The sequence below is a fragment of the Aquarana catesbeiana genome, linkage group LG01, assembly GCF_042186555.1.
Source record: "Aquarana catesbeiana isolate 2022-GZ linkage group LG01, ASM4218655v1, whole genome shotgun sequence".
In the NCBI taxonomy this organism is placed as follows: domain Eukaryota; kingdom Metazoa; phylum Chordata; class Amphibia; order Anura; family Ranidae; genus Aquarana; species Aquarana catesbeiana.
In genome coordinates this window covers 929,763,064-929,778,552 of record NC_133324.1, presented here as the reverse complement: position 1 = coordinate 929,778,552, position 15,489 = coordinate 929,763,064, and the positions used below count along the sequence as shown (strand labels likewise).

Sequence of the window (15,489 nt, the reverse complement as noted above, 5' to 3'; positions counted from 1 at the left end):
AGACATAATACAGGATACGGTCAAAGACTGCAGACATGATACAAGAGATGGTCAGAGACTGCAGACATAGTACAGGAGATGATCAGAGACTGCAGACATAATACAGGAGATGATCAGAGACTGCAGAAATAGTACAGGAGATGATCAGAGACTGCAGAAATAGTACAGGAGATGATCAGAGACTGCAGACATGGTACAGGAGATGATCAGAGACTGCAGACATGGTACAGGAGATGATCAGAGACTGCAGACATGGTACAGGAGATGATCAGAGACTGCAGACATAATACAGGAGATGATCAGAGACTGCAGACATGGTACAGGAGATGATCAGAGACTGCAGACATAGTACAGGAGATGATCAGAGACTGCAAACATAGTACAGGAGATGATCAGAGACTGCAGACATGGTACAGGAGATGATCAGAGACTGCAGAAATAGTACAGGAGATGATCAGAGACTGCAGACATGGTACAGGAGATGATCAGAGACTGTAGACATGGTACAGGAGATGATCAGAGACTGCAGACATGATACAGGAGATGATCAGAGACTGTAGACATGGTACAGGAGATGATCAGAGACTGCAGACATAGTAGAGGAGATGGTCAGAGACTGCAAACATAGTACAGGAGATGGTCAGAGACTGTAGACATGATACAAGAGACAGTCAGAGACTGCAGACATGGTACAGGAGATGATCAGAGACTGCAGACATAGTACAGGAGATGGTCAGAGACTGCAGACATAGTACAGGAGATGATCAGAGACTGCAGACATGGTACAGGAGATGATCAGAGACTGCAGACATAGTACAGGAGATGATCAGAGACTGCAGACATGATACAAGAGACAGTCAGAGACTGTAGACATGATACAAGAGACAGTCAGAGACTGCAGACATGGTACAGAAGCTGGTCAGAGATTGCAGACATGATACAAGAGATGGTCAGAGACTGCAGACATGATACAAGAGATGGTCAGAGACTGCAGACATGATACAAGAGATGGTCAGAGACTGCAGACATGATACAAGAGACAGTCAGAGACTGTAGACATGACACAAGAGACAGTCAGAGACTGCAGACATAGTACAGGAGATGGTCAGAGACTGCAGACATAATACAGGAGATTATCAGAGACTGCAGACATAGTACAGGAGATTATCAGAGACTGCAGACATGGTACAGGAGATGATCAGAGACTGCAGACATAGTACAGGAGATGATCAAAGACTGCAGACATGGTACAGGAGATTATCAGAGCCTGCAGACATAGTACAGGAGATGATCAGAGACTGCAGACATGGTACAGGAGATGATCAGAGACTGTAGACATGGTACAGGAGATGATCAGAGACTGCAGACATAGTACAGGAGATGATCAGAGACTGCAGACATGGTACAGGAGATGATCAGAGACTGTAGACATAGTACAGGAGATGATCAGAGACTGCAGACATGGTACAGGAGATGATCAGAGACTGTAGACATGATACAAGAGACAGTCAGAGACTGCAGACATAGTACAGGAGATGATCAGAGACTGTAGACATGATACAAGAGACAGTCAGAGACTGCAGACATAGTACAGGAGGTGGTCAGAGACTGCAGACATGGTGCAGGAGATGATCAGAGACTGCAGACATAGTACAGGAGATGGTCAGAGACTGTAGACATGATACAAGAGACAGTCAGAGACTGCAGACATAGCACAGGAGATGGTCAGAGACTGCAGACATGATACAAGAGATGGTCAGAGACTGCAGACATAATACAGGAGATGGTCAGAGACTACAGACAAGATAGAATAGATGGTCAGAGACTGTAGACATGGTACAGGAGATGATCAGAGACTGCAGACATGGTACAGGAGATGATCAGAGACTGTAGACATGGTACAGGAGATGATCAGAGACTGCAGACATAGTACAGGAGATGATCAGAGACTGCAGACATAATACAGGAGATGGTCAGAGACTACAGACAAGATAGAATAGATGGTCAGAGACTGCAGACATAGTACAGGAGATGATCAGAGACTTCAGACATGGTACAGGAGATGATCAGAGACTGCAGACATGATACAAGAGACAGTCAGAGACTGCAGACATAGTACAGGAGATGGTCAGAGACTGCAGACATAATACAGGAGATGATCAGAGACTGCAGACATAGTACAGGAGATGATCAGAGACTGCAGACATGGTACAGGAGATGATCAGAGACTGCAGACATAGTACAGGAGATGATCAGAGACTGCAGACATGATACAAGAGACAGTCAGAGACTGCAGACATGGTACAGAAGCTGGTCAGAGATTGCAGACATGATACAAGAGATGGTCAGAGACTGCAGACATGATACAAGAGATGGTCAGAGACTGCAGACATGATACAAGAGACAGTCAGAGACTGTAGACATGACACAAGAGACAGTCAGAGACTGCAGACATAGTACAAGAGATGGTCAGAGACTGCAGACATAGTACAGGAGATGATCAGAGACTGCAGACATGGTACAGGAGATGATCAGAGACTGCAGACATAGTACAGGAGATGATCAGAGACTGCAGACATGATACAAGAGACAGTCAGAGACTGCAGACATGGTACAGAAGCTGGTCAGAGATTGCAGACATGATACAAGAGATGGTCAGAGACTGCAGACATGATACAAGAGATGGTCAGAGACTGCAGACATGATACAAGAGACAGTCAGAGACTGTAGACATGACACAAGAGACAGTCAGAGACTGCAGACATAGTACAGGAGATGGTCAGAGACTGCAGACATAATACAGGAGATTATCAGAGACTGCAGACATAGTACAGGAGATGATCAGAGACTGCAGACATGGTACAGGAGATGATCAGAGACTGCAGACATAGTACAGGAGATGATCAGAGACTGCAGACATGGTACAGGAGATTATCAGAGCCTGCAGACATAGTACAGGAGATGATCAGAGACTGCAGACATGGTACAGGAGATGATCAGAGACTGTAGACATGGTACAGGAGATGATCAGAGACTGCAGACATAGTACAGGAGATGATCAGAGACTGCAGACATGGTACAGGAGATGATCAGAGACTGTAGACATGGTACAGGAGATGATCAGAGACTGTAGACATGATACAAGAGACAGTCAGAGACTGCAGACATAGCACAGGAGATGATCAGAGACTGTAGGCATGATACAAGAGACAGTCAGCGACTGCAGACATAGTACAGGAGGTGGTCAGAGACTGCAGACATGGTACAGGAGATGATCAGAGACTGCAGACATAGTACAGGAGATGATCAGAGACTGCAAACATAGTACAGGAGATGATCAGAGACTGCAGACATGGTACAGGAGATGATCAGAGACTGCAGAAATAGTACAGGAGATGATCAGAGACTGCAGACATGGTACAGGAGATGATCAGAGACTGTAGACATGGTACAGGAGATGATCAGAGACTGCAGACATGATACAGGAGATGATCAGAGACTGTAGACATGGTACAGGAGATGATCAGAGACTGCAGACATAGTAGAGGAGATGGTCAGAGACTGCAAACATAGTACAGGAGATGGTCAGAGACTGTAGACATGATACAAGAGACAGTCAGAGACTGCAGACATGGTACAGGAGATGATCAGAGACTGCAGACATAGTACAGGAGATGGTCAGAGACTGCAGACATAGTACAGGAGATGGTCAGAGACTGTAGACATGATACAAGAGACAGTCAGAGACTGCAGACATAGTACAGGAGATGGTCAGAGACTGCAGACATAATACAGGAGATTATCAGAGACTGCAGACATAGTACAGGAGATTATCAGAGACTGCAGACATGGTACAGGAGATGATCAGAGACTGCAGACATAGTACAGGAGATGATCAAAGACTGCAGACATGGTACAGGAGATTATCAGAGCCTGCAGACATAGTACAGGAGATGATCAGAGACTGCAGACATGGTACAGGAGATGATCAGAGACTGTAGACATGGTACAGGAGATGATCAGAGACTGCAGACATAGTACAGGAGATGATCAGAGACTGCAGACATGGTACAGGAGATGATCAGAGACTGTAGACATAGTACAGGAGATGATCAGAGACTGCAGACATGGTACAGGAGATGATCAGAGACTGTAGACATGATACAAGAGACAGTCAGAGACTGCAGACATAGTACAGGAGATGATCAGAGACTGTAGACATGATACAAGAGACAGTCAGAGACTGCAGACATAGTACAGGAGGTGGTCAGAGACTGCAGACATGGTGCAGGAGATGATCAGAGACTGCAGACATAGTACAGGAGATGGTCAGAGACTGTAGACATGATACAAGAGACAGTCAGAGACTGCAGACATAGCACAGGAGATGGTCAGAGACTGCAGACATGATACAAGAGATGGTCAGAGACTGCAGACATAATACAGGAGATGGTCAGAGACTACAGACAAGATAGAATAGATGGTCAGAGACTGTAGACATGGTACAGGAGATGATCAGAGACTGCAGACATGGTACAGGAGATGATCAGAGACTGTAGACATGGTACAGGAGATGATCAGAGACTGCAGACATAGTACAGGAGATGATCAGAGACTGCAGACATAATACAGGAGATGGTCAGAGACTACAGACAAGATAGAATAGATGGTCAGAGACTGCAGACATAGTACAGGAGATGATCAGAGACTTCAGACATGGTACAGGAGATGATCAGAGACTGCAGACATGATACAAGAGACAGTCAGAGACTGCAGACATAGTACAGGAGATGGTCAGAGACTGCAGACATAATACAGGAGATGATCAGAGACTGCAGACATAGTACAGGAGATGATCAGAGACTGCAGACATGGTACAGGAGATGATCAGAGACTGCAGACATAGTACAGGAGATGATCAGAGACTGCAGACATGATACAAGAGACAGTCAGAGACTGCAGACATGGTACAGAAGCTGGTCAGAGATTGCAGACATGATACAAGAGATGGTCAGAGACTGCAGACATGATACAAGAGATGGTCAGAGACTGCAGACATGATACAAGAGACAGTCAGAGACTGTAGACATGACACAAGAGACAGTCAGAGACTGCAGACATAGTACAAGAGATGGTCAGAGACTGCAGACATAGTACAGGAGATGATCAGAGACTGCAGACATGGTACAGGAGATGATCAGAGACTGCAGACATAGTACAGGAGATGATCAGAGACTGCAGACATGATACAAGAGACAGTCAGAGACTGCAGACATGGTACAGAAGCTGGTCAGAGATTGCAGACATGATACAAGAGATGGTCAGAGACTGCAGACATGATACAAGAGATGGTCAGAGACTGCAGACATGATACAAGAGACAGTCAGAGACTGTAGACATGACACAAGAGACAGTCAGAGACTGCAGACATAGTACAGGAGATGGTCAGAGACTGCAGACATAATACAGGAGATTATCAGAGACTGCAGACATAGTACAGGAGATGATCAGAGACTGCAGACATGGTACAGGAGATGATCAGAGACTGCAGACATAGTACAGGAGATGATCAGAGACTGCAGACATGGTACAGGAGATTATCAGAGCCTGCAGACATAGTACAGGAGATGATCAGAGACTGCAGACATGGTACAGGAGATGATCAGAGACTGTAGACATGGTACAGGAGATGATCAGAGACTGCAGACATAGTACAGGAGATGATCAGAGACTGCAGACATGGTACAGGAGATGATCAGAGACTGTAGACATGGTACAGGAGATGATCAGAGACTGTAGACATGATACAAGAGACAGTCAGAGACTGCAGACATAGCACAGGAGATGATCAGAGACTGTAGGCATGATACAAGAGACAGTCAGCGACTGCAGACATAGTACAGGAGGTGGTCAGAGACTGCAGACATGGTACAGGAGATGATCAGAGACTGCAGACATAGTACAGGAGATGATCAGAGACTGCAAACATAGTACAGGAGATGATCAGAGACTGCAGACATGGTACAGGAGATGATCAGAGACTGCAGAAATAGTACAGGAGATGATCAGAGACTGCAGACATGGTACAGGAGATGATCAGAGACTGTAGACATGGTACAGGAGATGATCAGAGACTGCAGACATGATACAGGAGATGATCAGAGACTGTAGACATGGTACAGGAGATGATCAGAGACTGCAGACATAGTAGAGGAGATGGTCAGAGACTGCAAACATAGTACAGGAGATGGTCAGAGACTGTAGACATGATACAAGAGACAGTCAGAGACTGCAGACATGGTACAGGAGATGATCAGAGACTGCAGACATAGTACAGGAGATGGTCAGAGACTGCAGACATAGTACAGGAGATGATCAGAGACTGCAGACATGGTACAGGAGATGATCAGAGACTGCAGACATAGTACAGGAGATGATCAGAGACTGCAGACATGATACAAGAGACAGTCAGAGACTGTAGACATGATACAAGAGACAGTCAGAGACTGCAGACATGGTACAGAAGCTGGTCAGAGATTGCAGACATGATACAAGAGATGGTCAGAGACTGCAGACATGATACAAGAGATGGTCAGAGACTGCAGACATGATACAAGAGATGGTCAGAGACTGCAGACATGATACAAGAGACAGTCAGAGACTGTAGACATGACACAAGAGACAGTCAGAGACTGCAGACATAGTACAGGAGATGGTCAGAGACTGCAGACATAATACAGGAGATTATCAGAGACTGCAGACATAGTACAGGAGATGATCAGAGACTGCAGACATGGTACAGGAGATGATCAGAGACTGCAGACATAGTACAGGAGATGATCAGAGACTGCAGACATGGTACAGGAGATTATCAGAGCCTGCAGACATAGTACAGGAGATGATCAGAGACTGCAGACATGGTACAGGAGATGATCAGAGACTGTAGACATGGTACAGGAGATGATCAGAGACTGCAGACATAGTACAGGAGATGATCAGAGACTGCAGACATGGTACAGGAGATGATCAGAGACTGTAGACATAGTACAGGAGATGATCAGAGACTGCAGACATGGTACAGGAGATGATCAGAGACTGTAGACATGATACAAGAGACAGTCAGAGACTGCAGACATAGTACAGGAGATGATCAGAGACTGTAGACATGATACAAGAGACAGTCAGAGACTGCAGACATAGTACAGGAGGTGGTCAGAGACTGCAGACATGGTGCAGGAGATGATCAGAGACTGCAGACATAGTACAGGAGATGGTCAGAGACTGTAGACATGATACAAGAGACAGTCAGAGACTGCAGACATAGCACAGGAGATGGTCAGAGACTGCAGACATGATACAAGAGATGGTCAGAGACTGCAGACATAATACAGGAGATGGTCAGAGACTACAGACAAGATAGAATAGATGGTCAGAGACTGTAGACATGGTACAGGAGATGATCAGAGACTGCAGACATGGTACAGGAGATGATCAGAGACTGTAGACATGGTACAGGAGATGATCAGAGACTGCAGACATAGTACAGGAGATGATCAGAGACTGCAGACATAATACAGGAGATGGTCAGAGACTACAGACAAGATAGAATAGATGGTCAGAGACTGCAGACATAGTACAGGAGATGATCAGAGACTTCAGACATGGTACAGGAGATGATCAGAGACTGCAGACATGATACAAGAGACAGTCAGAGACTGCAGACATAGTACAGGAGATGGTCAGAGACTGCAGACATAATACAGGAGATGATCAGAGACTGCAGACATAGTACAGGAGATGATCAGAGACTGCAGACATGGTACAGGAGATGATCAGAGACTGCAGACATAGTACAGGAGATGATCAGAGACTGCAGACATGATACAAGAGACAGTCAGAGACTGCAGACATGGTACAGAAGCTGGTCAGAGATTGCAGACATGATACAAGAGATGGTCAGAGACTGCAGACATGATACAAGAGATGGTCAGAGACTGCAGACATGATACAAGAGACAGTCAGAGACTGTAGACATGACACAAGAGACAGTCAGAGACTGCAGACATAGTACAAGAGATGGTCAGAGACTGCAGACATAGTACAGGAGATGATCAGAGATAGCAGACATGGTACAGGAGATGATCAGAGACTGCAGACATAGTACAGGAGATGATCAGAGACTGCAGACATGATACAAGAGACAGTCAGAGACTGCAGACATGGTACAGAAGCTGGTCAGAGATTGCAGACATGATACAAGAGATGGTCAGAGACTGCAGACATGATACAAGAGATGGTCAGAGACTGCAGACATGATACAAGAGACAGTCAGAGACTGTAGACATGACACAAGAGACAGTCAGAGACTGCAGACATAGTACAGGAGATGGTCAGAGACTGCAGACATAATACAGGAGATTATCAGAGACTGCAGACATAGTACAGGAGATGATCAGAGACTGCAGACATGGTACAGGAGATGATCAGAGACTGCAGACATAGTACAGGAGATGATCAGAGACTGCAGACATGGTACAGGAGATTATCAGAGCCTGCAGACATAGTACAGGAGATGATCAGAGACTGCAGACATGGTACAGGAGATGATCAGAGACTGTAGACATGGTACAGGAGATGATCAGAGACTGCAGACATAGTACAGGAGATGATCAGAGACTGCAGACATGGTACAGGAGATGATCAGAGACTGTAGACATGGTACAGGAGATGATCAGAGACTGTAGACATGATACAAGAGACAGTCAGAGACTGCAGACATAGCACAGGAGATGATCAGAGACTGTAGGCATGATACAAGAGACAGTCAGCGACTGCAGACATAGTACAGGAGGTGGTCAGAGACTGCAGACATGGTGCAGGAGATGATCAGAGACTGCAGACATAGTACAGGAGATGGTCAGAGACTGCAGACATGATACAAGAGAAGGTCAGAGACTGCAGACATGATACAGGAGATGGTCAGAGACTGCAGACATGATACAAGAGAAGGTCAGAAACTGAAGACATGATACAAGAGAAGGTCAGAGACTGAAGACATGATACGATACAGGAGATGGTCAGAGACTGCAGTTCCTATGGACGTTAGTAGATAATGGCCGATCGGCCCTCTCACCTGAGCCAGCGATGGTTCCTCTGATCAGGAGTCAGCTCACTCTGAATTGGGATGGCACCAGGCTGTGTGTCTTTCACTCTGGTGGCGCAGGGCAGTGGGGTTTCCTCTCTGATGGTGTTCCCGCAGCACTGCCCTCTCCCTCTGGAGTCCGGGGTGTACTTCCCTGAAAGCTTTCCCAGGCTCCTGTATCTCTCTCTCTCTCTCCCATTCAGCTGAGCCTGCTGTGTGGGCTGCAGTTTCCGTGTTACAGTGGGGCTGCCAGTCCTCGGGACTACATGTCCCACAATCCTCTTCTCCTTTTTCAATTCTATTTTTCCCTAGCTGATATAAAGGCGGGGGAAGAAACATAGTGGGAGGCTGTGCTGGCCAGTGCCGCTCACTAGTATAGCAGTGAACGTGCGGAGGAGAAGGAGAGGGAGGGGAAGGGGCGAAAGGAGAGCCCGCAGCTGCAGTGACGGCACTAGGGTTGGTGTCACCAAGTGCGGTATAACATGGTGTCACCCTCCTTCCACCAACTTTAGTCCCCCCTTCGTCAGTGCAGACCCCCCACTAAGTATAAACCCCTCTCTCAGTACAGACTCCCCTTCATCAGTATGGACCCCCCCAGGACAAACCACCCCCCTCCATTAGTAGACCCCCACCAGGACAACCCCCCCTCCATTAGTACAGATCCCCCCAGGACAAAGCCCCCCTTCATTAGTACAGACCCCCCAGGACAACCCCCCTCCATTAGTACAGACCCCCAGGACAAACCCCCCCTCTATTAGTACAGACCCCCAGGACAAACCCCCTCCATTAGTACAGACCCCCCAGGAGAACCCCCCTCCACTAGTACAGACCCCCACAGGACAAATCCCCCCTTCATTAGTACAGACCCCCCAGGACAAACCCTCCTCCATTAGTACAGACCCCCCCAGGACAAACCCCCACCATTACTACAGACCCCCCAGGAAAACCCCCCCTCCACTAGTACAGACCCCCACAGGACAAATCCCCCCTCATTAGTACAGACCCCCCAGGACAAACCCCCCCTCCTCTAGTACAGACCGCCCACCAGGACAAGCCCCCCTCCATTAGTACAGATCCCCCCAGGACATCCCCCCTCCATTAGTACAGACCCTCCTGGACAAACACCCCCCTCCATTAGTACAGACTCCCCCAGAACAACCCCCCTCCATTAGTACAGACCCCCCCAGGACAACCCCCCTCCATTAGTACAGACCCCCAGGACAAACACCCCCCTCCATTAGTACAGACCCCCAGGACAAACACCCCCCTCCATTAGTACAGACCCCCAGGACAAATCCCTCCATTAGTACAGACCCCCTAGGACAAATCCCCCCCTTCATTAGTACAGACCCCCCAGGTCAACCCCCCTTCATTAGTACAGACACCCCAGGACAACCCCCCCATTAGTACAGACCCCCAGGACAACCCCCCATTAGTACAGACCCCCAGGACAACCCCCCCATTAGTACAGACCCCCAGGACAACCCCCCATTAGTACAGACCCCCAGGACAACCCCCCCATTAGTACAGACCCCCAAGGACAACCCCCCAGGACAACCCCCCATTAGTACAGACCCCCAGGACAACCCCCCATTAGTACAGACCCCCCAGGACAACCCCCCATTAGTACAGACCCCCCCGGACAACCCCCCATTAGTACAGACCCCCAAGACAACCCCCCATTAGTACAGACCCCCCAGGACAACCCCCCCATTAGTACAGACCCCCCCGGACAACCCCCCATTAGTACAGACCCCCAGGACAACCCCCCATTAGTACAGACCCCCCAGGACAGCCCCCCCATTAGTACAGACCCCCAGGAAACCCCCCATTAGTACAGACCCCCAGGACAACCCCCCATTAGTACAGACCCCCCAGGACAACCCCCCCATTAGTACAGACCCCCCAGGACAGCCCCCCCATTAGTACAGACCCCCCAGGACAACCCCCCATTAGTACAGACCCCCAGGACAACCCCCCCATTAGTACAGACCCCCAGGACAACCCCCCCATTAGTACAGACCCCCAGGACAACCCCCCATTAGTACAGACCCCCAGGACAACCCCCCATTAGTACAGACCCCCAGGACAACCCCCCCATTAGTACAGACCCCCCAGGACAACCCCCCAGGACAACCCCCCATTAGTACAGACCCCCAGGACAACCCCCCCATTAGTACAGACCCCCCCGGGCAACCCCCCATTAGTACAGACCCCCCAGGACAACCCCCCATTAGTACAGACCCCCAGGACAACCCCCCATTAGTACAGACCCCCAGGACAACCCCCCATTAGTACAGACCCCCCAGGACAACCCCCCCATTAGTACAGACCCCCCCGGACAACCCCCCATTAGTACAGACCCCCAGGACAACCCCCCATTAGTACAGACCCCCCAGGACAGCCCCCCCATTAGTACAGACCCCCAGGAAACCCCCCATTAGTACAGACCCCCAGGACAACCCCCCATTAGTACAGACCCCCCAGGACAGCCCCCCCATTAGTACAGACCCCCAGGACAACCCCCCATTAGTACAGACCCCCAGGACAACCCCCCATTAGTACAGACCCCCCAGGACAGCCCCCCCATTAGTACAGACCCCCAGGACAACCCCCCATTAGTACAGACCGCCCCAGGGACAAACCTCCCTCTATCAGTACAGACACATAACACCCGTGCGGCAGCTAGAGAGGACAGTGTGAAGCCGCGCCGCCCGGGTGAAGAACAGATCGAGACAGCCAGGCAGCAGCTTAGGTGGGAGTGAGAGACAGAGGAGAGAACCTGTGTCAGGCTGCAGGCACGGGCCGCCCCCCCCTCCTCCCCCCAGCGAAGTCACTGCGCGGCTGGTCTCTCTCAACACAGAGACCAGCCGCTCCGATCTCCGGCGGCTGCTCTCCTCTGACAGGAGGAGGAGGGAGGGGGGACGGGCTCTAGCAGTGAAAAGCACAGCGGCCGCTCCGCGGCGGTGACCTGCGGACAGAGCTATCCAGAAGTGTCCAGAAGCACGGAGGGGAGAATGAGGAGGGAGGGGAGCACTCTGGCGCTTCAGCGCCCCCACCTCTCTGGCGCCTGGGTGCACTGCACCCCGTGCACCCGCCTGGGACCGGCCCTGGGGCCCAGTGAGAATGAGAGCACCGCCGGCACAGTCTCCCAGCCAGGGGAAGAGAGAGGAAAGGAAGAGGCGAGCTGTCCGTATCAGCAGAGAGCTGAATTGCCCGATGTAAGAGCTTTCATTAGAACTTCCAGTGTTCCCAGGGCTCACGTCACATAGCTCCACCTTTTGGCCCGGTGCCTTTGATAGACAGAACGCCGATCCAATGCGGGACATGTGACATCATCAAAGGCGTCTGGCCAAGAGGTGGGGCTGTGTGACGATGAGCCCCGGGAAGACGGGAAATTCAACTGAAAGCTATTACAGCGGGCAATCCCGCTCTCTGCTGATCTGGGTGGCTTGCCTCTTCCTCTGCATAGGTGGGGCTGTATGGGGCACAGGCAGACCAGGCTGTATTGGGCACAGGTCACGCTGCATTGGGCACAGGTCACGCTGTATGTGGCACAGGTCACACTGCATTGACACTAGGGCAGCTGTGGGGGGGGGCTGTTTGCAGGGGGGCCCCATACAACATTTTGCTATGGGGCCCTGCTATTTCTAGTTACGCCCCTGTGAGACTATATCTTCTTTTTTCAATAAATGATACAATTTTTCAATAAATAGCAGTCCGCACTCTCTGTCACTTTAGTAGCCTTCCCCTTTGTTGTCCACCCCATGCCCCCACCCCCCACGCGAGGACAATAATGTTTCCATGTATGCTTCGGGGCTTAGTGACAGGACCGGTTTGATGAGGATATACTGCTTTGATATAAGCCTACATATATATTTCTTGCTCCATGTTAAATGTTGGTTCTCAGTGCTAAGACACCCAAAGTACTGGATATATTAAGGGCCACATATTTTGGAGTCAACTATATTTCCAGTTTATAACATTCTGAACACAGAAACAATAAACAGCATATATATATGTATATAAAAAATATATATATATATATAAAGAGACACATCAACAAATATACAGTGTGGACGGAAAGTATTCAGACCCCCTTAAATTTTTCAGTCTTTGTTATATTGCAGCCATTTGCTAAAATCATTTAAGTTCATTTTTTTCCTCATTAATGTACACACAGCACCCTATATTGACAGAAACACACAGAATTGTTGACATTTTTGCAGATTTATTAAAAAAGAAAAACTGAAATATCACATGGTCCTAAGTATTCAGACCCTTTGCTGTGACACTCATATATTTAACTCAGGTGCTGTCTATTTCTTCTGATCATCCTTGAGATGGTTCTACACCTTCATTTGAGTCCAGCTGTGTTTGATTATACTGATTGGACTTGATTAGGAAAGCCACACACCTGTCTATATAAGACCTTACAGCTCACAGTGCATGTCAGAGCAAATGAGAATCATGAGGTCAAAAGGAACTGCCTGAAGAGCTCAGAGACAGAATTGTGGCAAGGCACAGATCTGGCCAAGGTTACAAAAAAATTTCTGCTGCACTTAAGGTTCCTAAGAGCACAGTGGCCTCTATAATCCTTAAATGGAAGATGTTTGGGACGACCAGAACCCTTCCTAGAGCTGGCCGTCCGGCCAAACTAAGCTATTGAGGGAGAAGAGCCTTGGTGAGAGAGGTAAAGAAAAACCCAAAGATCACTGTGGCTGAGCTCCAGAGATGCAGTCGGGAGATGGGAGAAAGTTGTAGAAAGTCAACCATCACTGCAGCCCTCCACCAGTCGGGTCTTTATGGCAGAGTGGCCCGACGGAAGCCTCTCCTCAGTGCAAGACACATGAAAGCCTGCATGGAGTTTGCTAAAAAACAACTGAAGGACTCCAAGATGGTGAGAAATAAGATTCTTTGGTCTACCAAGATAGAACTTTTTGGCCTTAATTCTAAGCGGTATGTGTGGAGAAAACCAGGCACTGCTCATCACCTGTCCAATAAAGTCCCAACAGTGAAGCATGATGGTGGCAGCATCATGCTGTGGGGGTGTTTTTCAGCTGCAGGGACAGGACGACTGGTTGCAATCGAGGGAAAGATGAATGCGGCCAAGTACAGGGATATCCTGGATGAAAACCTTCTCCAGAGTGCTCAGGACCTCAGACTGGGCCGAAGGTTTACCTTCCAACAAGACAATGACCCTAAGCACACAGCTAAAATAACGAAGGAGTGGCTTCACAACAACTCACAATAACTCCGTGACTGTTCTTGAATGGCCCAGCCAGAGCCCTGACTTAAACCCAATTAAGCATCTCTAGAGAGACCTAAAAATGGCTGTCCACCAACGTTTACCATCCAACCTGACAGAACTGGAGAGGATCTGCAAGGAAGAATGGCAGAGGATCCCCAAATCCAGGTGTGAAAAACTTGTTGCATCTTTCCCAAAAAAACTCATGGCTGTATTAGATCAAAAGGGTGCTTCTACTAAATACTGAGCAAAGGGTCTGAATACTTAGGACCATGTGATATTTCAGTTTTTCTTTTTTAATAAATCTGCAAAAATGTCAACAATTCTGTGTTTTTCTGTCAATATGGGGTGCTGTGTGTACAATAATGAGGAAAAAAATGAACTTAAATGATTTTAGCAAATGGCTGCAATATAACAGAGTGAAAAATTTAAGGGGGTCTAAATACTTTCCGTCCCCACTGTATAGTTGTATGTAAAGTGTCCTACATCACAATCTTTGCATGTTTTCGACCAATAGGCATCAGGAGCTTGGAATATGACATCTCTTTCCTAATAAATAGCTTCCCACTATTTTGTAATCCAGTCTGAGGTGCTGCATACCGGTAGAGAGAACACAGGCAATGTTCCATAGACTGTATGCAAAAAAAAAAAAAAAAACACTACAACACCACCTTAAAGTTTTTACCTCCTCATAATTTTAGATAAAATTAAGAGAACTTAACTAAATTTTGGCAAAGTTTACTAGGGTTAATGGGAAAGGTAAAATAATAATAGTTTTTGGTGCAAAAATTGAAAATGAAAACACTCCTAAAGCCACATCCGTATAAACGTGATTGGAGGAGAGAAAGGGTAAAGGGCCACAGGGCCCTAATTCGGACGTTACGGGAAAGATGGACAATGATATAGTACAAAAATATATTTTATTAACAATAAGTCATATCAAACAGGTCAAGTAAAAAAGAATTAAAAACATATGATAAGCATATGATAGTAATGAGTATCTAGTGTAAACAAGAAAGTTGACACCAAATAAATGACAGTGAGCCCCTGTGCGTCAACACGTTTCGGTGTTTTGCTTCGTCAGGACACACTTGGGGTT

The 15,489-nt window shown here is 48.0% G+C and overlaps 1 protein-coding gene across 1 annotated transcript in view; it reads left to right on the top strand.

Moving 5' to 3' along the window:
• Positions 1–15,489, top strand: part of ATP6V1B1 (ATPase H+ transporting V1 subunit B1) — a 145,191-nt gene that overhangs the window by 110,374 nt on the left and 19,328 nt on the right. The window lies entirely within an intron of this gene.